Raw genomic sequence first — 9,699 nt, 5'->3', positions numbered from 1 at the left:
TTATCTGCTTTGTCATTGCCTAGAGGTAATGGCCCAGGAAGTTGTGTGTGATAGGATATGAGAAATATGAAAAGGAGCAGTATGAGAATGAGTAACTTGTTGATGTCTTAAGAAGTAAGTTAAGCAGTTCTGGTTCCATGGAGCTTTTAATAGTGGCAATCTCAATGCAGCTGGCTACATTACAACATAGGCCGAATCAGAGACAATATTAATAGGGGATAAAGCTGTGAGCTGCAGAACCTGAATAACTGCCAATAATTCTCAACGTTGGGCTGAAACTCCAGGGGTCTTGACTGAGCATGTTTAGGTCCATAAATAGCTGCACGGCCCAGGAAAGTAAGTCTGTCCATCTGGAATAGGCTTGTGAAGAGTAATCACAGGGAGGATTTAAGGGTGAAATCTTATCTGAAAGATAATGGTTATCTATAACTCCTACAAAATCTGTGAGGGCGACTTCCCATGCAGTCCACAGCCTGCTGTTGTGAATCCAAGATAACGCCCTTAATCAGGGTCATATCCTGTAAGCATTTTTGATCTATGTTTGGCTGTTGTTGTAAGTTTTGTGATTAAAGAAAGGTAAACTTGCAAGGATTTTACTGTCTGATTGGATAGAAAAAGTGATTCTATTGCCATTATAATTTTATCTATGAACTTTCCTAAAAGTCCTGTTGGAGGCCAGGCATGGTGGCTCATGCCTGTAATCCCAGCAATTTGGGAGGCTAAGGCAGGCAGGTCACGAGGTCAGGAGTTCGAGACCAGCCTGACCAACATAGTGAAACCACATCTCTACTAAAAATACATAAATTAGCCAGATGTGATGGCGGGCACCTATAATCCCAGCTACTTAGGAGGCTGAGGCAGGAGAATGGCTTGAAACCAGAAGGCGGAGGTTGCAGTGGGGCCGAGATTGAGCTATTGCACTCCAGCCTGGGCAAAAGAGTGAAACTCCGCCAAGAAAAAGAGAAAGAAGTCCTCTTGGAGACTGGAGAGTGGGAAGAATAAACACAGACAGAGGCTTTTGTGGGTGGAGTTGGTAGGCATGTCATTCCTGAAGCATTTGTTCTGCCTCCTTAGTAAGTTTCCAGGGAGAATCTAGTGAAGAATCTCCTTGGAATGTTTGATAGAGGTGTTTGAGTTGTTAAGCAATACCTAGCACTTGGCTCAGCCTATTAATACCCTCCAATAATTACTGAAAATCATTCAGAGTTTGTAATCTGTCTCTATGAAGAGCTACTTTTTGAGGGCTAACACTTCTTTCAATAACAGTAGTTCCTATATACTCATATGGGGAGGTTGTTTGCACCTTTTCAGGAGCTATTTTGAGATTCCATTTAGTCAGGGCTCGTTTTATTTCTCTACATAGCTGGTGTAATATTTGATTTGTAGGAGTGGCCAAAAGAATATCATCCATGTAATGAATGACGTAAGGGGTGGTAAACATGCTTCGAGGCTCCTTTAATGCTTTTACTACATAATGCTGGTATAATGTAGGACTGGTCAGCATGCTTTGGGGTAAAACTTTCCACTGATAGTGAGAGACAGGCTCTCTTTGACTAATAGAAGGCACACAGAATGCAAATTGAGGCTTGTCCTTCTCATGCAATAGTATAGTATAAAAAAATCTGGATCTGTATCTATGAGAGGCCAATCTCTTGGAATGCCTGTTGGGGACAGTAAACCTTGTTGCAATGCACCCATTGGTTTAATCTGTGAATTTACAGCTCTCAAGTCATGTAGCAGTTGCCATTTTCCTGATTTTTTTTGAATCACAAATACTGGTGAATTCCAAGGGCTGACTCTTCTATATGTCCTTCATTAAATTGTTCTTTTATTAACTGATGAAGCAGGGAGTCAGTTTCTCCTGTGATAGGGGCCATTGATCCACCCATACTGGTTTATCAGTCAGCCACTCTTTTTTTTTTTTTTTTTTTTATGCAGAGTTTCGCTCTTGTTACCCAGGCTGGAGTGCAATGGCGCGATCTCGGCCCACTGCAACTTCTGCCTCCCGGGTTCAGGCAATTCTCCTGCCTCAGCCTCCTGAGTAGCTGGGATTACAGGCACGCACCACCATGCCCAGCTAATTTTTTGTATTTTTAGTAGAGATGGGGTTTCACCATGTTGACCAGGATGGTCTCGATCTCTTGACCTCGTGATCCACCCGCCTCGGCCTCCCAAAGTGCTGGGATTACAGGCTTGAGCCACCGCGCCCGGCCCAGTCAAGCCACTCTTAATGGCAAAGTGGTGGATGGATAAGTATCAATGACCCCTATTAGAAATTCGGAAAGCTGAGCTGTTTTCTGTTTGCCCAGTTATAGATAATGTATCAGGGCTTCCCTTCAGGGACTTTCCTAAGCCTTTTCCGCTCTGATAAGCCATCTTTTTCAACATTTTAAATCCTAGACTATCAATTTGCTCATTCATAAGCTCATATCCCATGGTGTAATTATGTCTTGGCCTCACAGATTAACAGCTATATTTGCAACATAAGTTTGAAAAGTACATGATTGTCCATCTGGACTGAGGCAAGGTAAAATGTCAGTATTCCGCAGAACACATTGAGCTGTTCCTATTCCCACTAAGGATGTAGAGACTAATTGTAAAGGCCAAGATGAGGGCCAATTGTTTTTAGATATTACTGATACATCCACTCCCATGTCCATAAGCCCACAAAACTTCTTTCCTTTAATTTGCACAGGCCGATTAGAATCTGTGGGCTGGGAGAGGTAAATTTCCCGTGTAGTTGTACTCCCAAATCTTTGATTTTCTTGTCTCTCCTTTCGTGGAGAAGGGTGTGACTTGCAGGGAATAAGCAATAGCTGAGCAATGTATTCTTCTGGTTCAAAAACCCAGAGATCCTGTGGCAGTTACTTGAATTTTTCCTTCACAGTCAGTCAACAACTCCAGGGACAATGGTAATTAATGCCTTGTAAGTTAGGACAGCTTTTACCCAAGATTAATCCCATATATCCTGTTGGCAAAGGTCCCCAAAAGCTGGTGGGAATTTTGTTGGGTCTATCTTCTCCAACTAATGTGACTTGTTCTCTAACTGGGAGATCTAATCCTGCACTTCCAGATGTTCCTGGGGAGAGGGAATATGTTACTCTGAGGACCCACCCCTGAAGAGGGGTTGTGGTCTGGATGGGAAGTGCCCTCATTTTTTGAGGGAGCTGGGTCCATCCCCCCACCCCCCCCTCTTGTTTCCTGACATGGGAGTGCCATTCTGATGAAATTTTGAGTGGAATTGATTAGCCCAATGGTTTCCTTCACTACACTGAGCGCAAATTCTTGGCATTTTTTCTGTTGGCAGGGATACCGCGTTGTAAGATCCCTTTTGCCATTAGTCTGAGGACATTCCATCTTAAAATGCCCAATTTTTCCACAGTTTCAGACAAAGACTGTAAATTATTTAATTCGTTGACAATTGTGAGAGAACTTATAATTTTGTTATTTTGACATGTCAGCCTTGCTGCTAGACAGGAATTACAGAGGTAAGCAGGAGTCTGGAGACAGTTAAGCTTCCGCATTCCCCCCTTTAAAAGCTTTCTTTTAAAAATAAATATTACTAGAAGGCTTTACCTTCTTTATGATAGACATGATGCTAGGATAGCAGGATAGAGCCTAAGGCCTGTCACAAGGCAATGCATTTGTTTGCCTTGGAAGTTACTTTGCTATTGTATCTGCTCTTAGCGTCACTTGTCTTCTTTGTGGCAGCAGACTGGCTCTTTCTTTTTTTTCCTAGTCTACATCAGTGTTCTGTGGAACAGACTGGCTCTTTGACTTAATTTTTCTCAGCCTTTGTTTGCCTCCCTGTGGCTGTGCCTGTCATAGGTCATTCCCATCTTTCAGGGAATCTAACCCATCATTGACTAACCAGACATCCACCTGGGGGGCACGATCTTTGGCCTTTAGAGAAGCACGAGTAAACCAGTCAGAAGTCAGACTTAGAATCTTTTACTGTGCTGTTTGTGCCTACGTAGGAGTTACATTACACCTTAGCAAGTTATTTTTACAAGTGATGTTTAAGGCCTGGGCCTGTCTTCTCTACACTCATACATCTGCGTTTTACAAGCCACGTAGAAGGTAAAGAGGGGAGGCCCGAGAAAGAAAAATACCTTATAGAAGACCTATGTTAGTTTCATAATTTTCTACCTTTTCATGAGATTTCTTCTGTGGGTAAGGGCTGATACTTAGTGCCATTATTTTGGAGTGTGTGTGTCTTGCCAACACCGCCTCTACAGTGGACTGTGTGCTCCTATATAGGAGCGGCAGTAAACAAGGGAGTAATAGACAGCCGCCTGATGTAAGTACTACACTCCCCATGAGAGTCTTGAATCTGCCAAAAGACGAAAGCCATCCACTAAAAAGAGTCTGGGGTCCAACCTTTCCAGGTTTGGACTAGAACAGGGGCTAACATTCTCATTTTGGCAGTGATTTCCATAACTGCCTGTCTGTTGTCATCATTTTTTTTTTTTTTTTGAGACGGAGTTTCGCTCTCGTTGCCCAGGCTGGAGTGCAATGGCGCGATCTCGGCTCACCGCAACCTCCGCCTCCTGGGTTCAGGCAATTCTCCTGCCTCAGCCTCCTGAGTCGCTGGGATTACAGGCATGCGCCACCATGCCCAGCTCATTTTTTGTATTTTTAGTAGAGATGGGGTTTCACCGTCTTGACCAGGATGGTCTCGATCTCTTGACCTCGTGATCCACCCGCCTCGGCCTCCCAAAGTGCTGGGATTATAGGCTTGAGCCACCGCGCCCGGCATTGTTGTCATCAATTTCTAAACAACAGTGAGTTAAATTTATCACAGACTCTTCCTTCTGAAGCCTGCAGATAATCTAATGCCACTCTGTTTTGATTCATTTCTCATCTGTGTAGATTGTACAGCTAACAAATCTAAAGCTTTAGGTGTTTCATTAGTTATAATTTCAAATACCGCTTGTAATCTAATGAAATGATTAATCATGTAGGTGGAATACGATATGACCATGATTCATCTTGTGCCCAGGTGGCTGCCATAGTAGTTAATTATTCTCTGGAGGCCAGTCTGTATGTTTCCAATCTTCTGTGAATCTTTCTCTTTTTTATTTTTTGAAGTCTACTGCTCATTTGTTCCTATGTTTAGGCTCATCATAAATAGGATGGATATCCTAATGTTTTTCCCTGTTTTAAGGCTAACAGGAAGAATGAGTGTTTAATAATGCCTAATACACAAGCTCTTATCCATTTTTCTGGCAACTGCCTGTAGACTGGCTGACCACAGATCCAAGAGTCCTGCAGGCGCTTGCTGTGTGTTTGGAACATCTAGTTGATGCTAAGAGTGGTTTAAAGAAGGGAACCTAGAAAATGGGTTAAAAATGAGATGGCCTTGAGCTTTTTTTACCTTTTCTATTTTCCGTCTGCCATAAAGTTTCTCCTATAGCTTCATTATAGTTCTGTTGCCCTTAACAAGCTAATTCACCTACAGGGGTGTGTGTATAGGTGGTACCCCAACCAGCTACGCAGTATCTTCCTATGATAGGAGTTGTTAAAAGCCAAGTATAAGAGCCAGTAGGTGTTAATTATGGAGCATTTGTGGTGGAGAGAATTAATGTGTAGTTGTCATGGGGAAGCAATTCTTTCACCTCCCAAGGCCACCTATTCTCCATGTCAGTTCCTCTGCATATATAACCTGAGGTAACTCCTATATTTCCTGCTGTATTCTTGGCTAACTGCAGATTTTAGTGGCAGGGATTACTTGGTTAATATCTTCACTGAACGATTTGAAAATCCTAAATCGTTGCTGAGGTTTGTGAGCTCGAGTCCTTTTGATAATATTAAAAATACGATGCTATCAGTAGCTTGCACCCTGGAATATCTAATGCCTAATCTCTTTAGTTCAGGATTCATCTCTTTTTCTGTGGCTGCATCGCTGTATCCAGTTGGGACCTCAGTGCCTATTGCTCAGTCAGGTGAACTCTGATTTGAAATAACAAATTCAATGAGGCGACAGGAACTTCCTGTTACACAGCTGTCATACCGATTCTGTTGAGGCTTCTGGAGAAGTTTATGTCCTGAGGCTATGGAGTATCACTAATCCAGTAGGGGATATGACTGGATACAGTCAACTTTCTTTTGGAATCAGGAATGTAACAACCACAAGAGGCACATGTTGACATGACTCCATGCTGAGGGTTGCTATAACAGATTGGAGCTACAGTTATTACTTATTTTTACAGAGTGTTCTTGTCATCTGGCAGGCATCTAAATACAGATATTACAGATACATGCTGCCTTGACGCTGCCTTTGTCAGAGGAGGGTACTCAGGTTGAATTGTAAAGAGATCCTTTTCCAGACCTATCACGGAGCTTGAACCAAGTCCCAGGTAGAAGTTTGGGGGTCACAGCAGATGTAGGGCTGATCATCACCAAGATCACAGATTGAATAAGTAGTTTGGTTACATATACAAGTTCCTAGGGGAGCTCCCATACATTATAATGGGTTTGATATATAAAGGTTTTAACTTGTGTGTTTCCTACCCATGTAGTACAGATGCATATAGGACATCTGTCCAAAGCTTCCTCCCTTTCTAAGATTGCCACAGGCTAACATGATTAAAATGAAAGGCGACATCTTATACTAAGACCTGGCCAGGAGTGCTTTCTCCTGGAAGCAAGCTTTGCAACAATCACGACACAGTAACAAGATATTAATATTACTAGAATAACAGTAAGACTTAAAATCTCAGTTCACCTTTATTTATCTGGTGGAGATTCCTCAAGCGTCAGCTAGTGCGTTGACTACTCAGCTTTCGGTTATGTGACAAGAGCAGGGCTTGATGATTCTTCATTATCAGTTGTGTCTGAGGTCAGGCTGGTCTGAGTTTGGTCTCTGTTTGCCATTCGTCTTAAGGTTGGTTTGGTGGGTTGACCCGGGTCTGGCTGGCTGGTCCATGTGTCCTGGGCAGCAGCTTGCTTTAACCAGCTGTGATGGATCCAGGGAACAACTTCAGCAACCTTAACAGCAGTGGGGGTAGATAAGATTACAATAAAGGGCCCGTCCTAATGTGGTTGGGATGGGTGGACTGGGCTAGACTTACTGGCAATCTTTCTTGCATCCAACTTTGTACTTCTTTCATAGCTGTACCTAAGGCCTACATTTGTCTTCTCCATATTAGTGCTCCTGTTTCTTTGAGATCTCCTTTAATTTTGGTAATGAGAGGGGGCGGCCTTCCAAACATAACTTTGTAGGGTGAGTATCCTGGCTTTTTTTCTGGGTGCATCTGATTTGAAGGAGAACCATGGGTAGAGCCTGGTCTCACTTTAGGTGGGTTACTAGACAGAATTGTTTTTTTTAACAATTGCTTTATTGCTTGGTTCATCCTTTCAACTTTTCCTGAACTCTTGGGACAGTATGTAATATGCAACTTCCATCTTGTTTTTAATAACTGGGATAGGTGTTAAACAACTTCAGCTACAAATACTGGGCAATTATCTGACCCGATAGTCAAAGGCACCTCAAACTTGTAAATAATGAGCACTAGTAACACCCAGTTACTTCTCAGGCCTTTTCAGTTGGGGAAAACCTTTACCCACTTGGAATAGGGGCATACAAAGATCAATAAATACTTAAGACCTCTTACAGGGTAACTCAGTAAAATCTACAATCAGGTTCTCACAGAGGGTGAATTCCTGGGGGCCGGCCTGGTCCTTGTCTAGGGTTGTTTTGTGCACAGGTTAAGCACTTTTCAGAGACAGCACTGGTAACAGCTGTCAGCTGTTGTAAGGTTGACTAAAAGGATGGACAGGCAGACCCAGGGTCAGGTTTAGCAAGTTTATTTCAACCTGCCAGGCTGGCTGCCTCACCACAGGCAGTGAAGGCAGCAGCCTGGCTTATGGACTATATGGGGGTTATATAGGAGTTTGCAGGTAGCCAGGTGCTGTTCTAAGAAAAACCACATCTTGGCTCTTAGGGGCTAACATTCTGCTAAATTGGGTCAACATTCTGGGTTTGAGAGCTTGGTGCGACCACATCCTGGAACCTAGGTGCCCTGTTTACAGGGCATGAGCTCGGCTTAGCAGGGGAGAATGTCAAAGGGGGTCTATGGGTTTGCCTTGCTGTGACCCTACCATTCTAGCCTTTTGATTGATGTGTGTGTGTGTGTGTGTGTGTGTGTGTGTGTGTATGAGAAAAGGGGCACCGTTTGTTTTTAGCTGCTTCATGCTGAGTAGGGACGCTGGTTGGGGTGAGGCTGGCTTGCAAGTTGGTAGTCCTAGAACACCATCATGTCCTGTAATGTGCCACAGGTAAAAGCTTGTAACTGATTCTGTAAAAAACTGGGTGAAAAGGCGTAAGAGGCAAGGGCCAAAGACCAAGAGGAGGAGGAGAGTTATAGCAGGGCTGAGGAGGGGAAGCAGCTAGGGAGCCCAGGAGCTGAGAGACCAACCGGGCCAGCAGGGCCAGGCAGTAGAATGTCTTTTAAATTTTTTGGGTTTTGTCTTTGAGCCTTTTGATAGTATTTTGTATAATCTAGATTTACTGAGGTAAAAACAGCATTGGTTATTTAAAAAGAGGCACAGACTTTTTCCCCAGCAGTGAGGTGGCCTAGGCCTCTGAGGTTTTTGTAAAGTGATTGATTTAAAGAGTCTAGTTGGTTTTGAAGGTTAGTGATAGACTTTGCTATGGTTTCTTTTTTTTTTTTTACTGACAATTGGAAATTTTGGGAGAGCAACTAGAAATATGATAACAAGGTTTTTAGACTTCCTGCTTCTAACCTGACACTAGTTGTGACTTTAAGGGCTACTAATAAGGGAATGAACTATATATTTTTTTAGTGGGGGTAGGCGTGTAGTATAGTAGGGACAGGGAGTTTTTTGGTTTGGAGGACAAGGTTAATTTAATGTTGGAGGTAGATTAGGGTGCAAGTACCTGTCTAGTTGGTAGGGAGACAGAAATAGGTTATGGATCTCAGAGGAAGAAGATGCCTCTGGTGTTAATGTAAATGGACAAGGGATTCAGAATAGGTGTTGGAGTGTGTAGGTTCCTTATTTGGAGGGAACTGGTCCAGCTTTAGCAACCCAGAGTGAGGGGGAGAGAGAGACCCCTTTGAGAACTCCTGTCTCAGGAAGGGGTTTCCATGTTTGAGAGGCAGGAGAGGAGGTAATGTGGAGGGTCTGGGTAAAAAGGGCCGTTAGCTTCAGGGGAGAGTGAGGGATGGGAGATGGTTTGAGTAGAACCACAGGCAGAGGGAGGGATGGTGCCTATGTGTATGTGTTTGTTGGAAGAGGTGACACATATGGTGGCTTGGCCAAGTTTTGGGGTATACAGAGTTATGGGAGTTTTCCGTGGTGGTTATTGGCAGTATATGTGCAAAGAAGTTTGGTAGCTCTATTACCAAGGACAGTGGGATAGTGAGGGTGAAGGCTCTGTCTATAAAGGCAGAGCCTTTTTGGATGGCGTGTGAGAAGCAAATGGGAATATGGTCCTAGGGCTGAGAAAATGGGATAGCTGAGTGGGCAGTAGAGTAAAGGGAGAAACAGGAATGGATAAACTCTTCTTGAGACGTGTGTGTGTGTGTGTGTGCGCGCGTGCATGGGGGAGAGAGGAGAGGACTTTTAATATTTGATACATTATAAGGAGAGACTTTTTCTCAGCTGATGTGTAGGGACAGGAGGACAGTGGAGGGCTCCTTGAGAGGAAGTGACAGAGCATACAGGACAGTTTGG

At 43.5% G+C, this 9,699-nt stretch overlaps 2 long non-coding RNA genes across 3 annotated transcripts in view; both read right to left on the bottom strand.

Moving 5' to 3' along the window:
- Positions 1-9,556, bottom strand: part of LOC119468365 — an 11,889-nt gene extending 2,333 nt beyond the window's left edge. The window contains exons 1-2 of one of the 2 annotated variants that reach the window (XR_005197027.1): positions 9,538-9,556; positions 6,728-9,234 (exon numbers count right to left, since the gene is read on the bottom strand). This is a non-coding gene — a long non-coding RNA (uncharacterized LOC119468365). The other variant, XR_005197026.1, reaches the window with a different exon arrangement.
- Positions 1,765-2,576, bottom strand: LOC108289927. Its single transcript, XR_001819360.2, has 2 exons — positions 2,226-2,576; positions 1,765-1,909 (listed from the first exon to the last, which is right to left on the bottom strand). It is a non-coding gene; the product is annotated as an uncharacterized LOC108289927 (long non-coding RNA).
- Positions 9,557-9,699: the final 143 nt, after the last annotated feature.

The sequence above is a fragment of the Cebus imitator genome, unplaced genomic scaffold, assembly GCF_001604975.1.
Source record: "Cebus imitator isolate Cc_AM_T3 unplaced genomic scaffold, Cebus_imitator-1.0 Scaffold417, whole genome shotgun sequence".
NCBI classification, from domain to species: domain Eukaryota; kingdom Metazoa; phylum Chordata; class Mammalia; order Primates; family Cebidae; genus Cebus; species Cebus imitator.
Note: the sequence above shows the minus strand (reverse complement) of the source record. Positions and strands in the feature narration are given on the sequence as shown.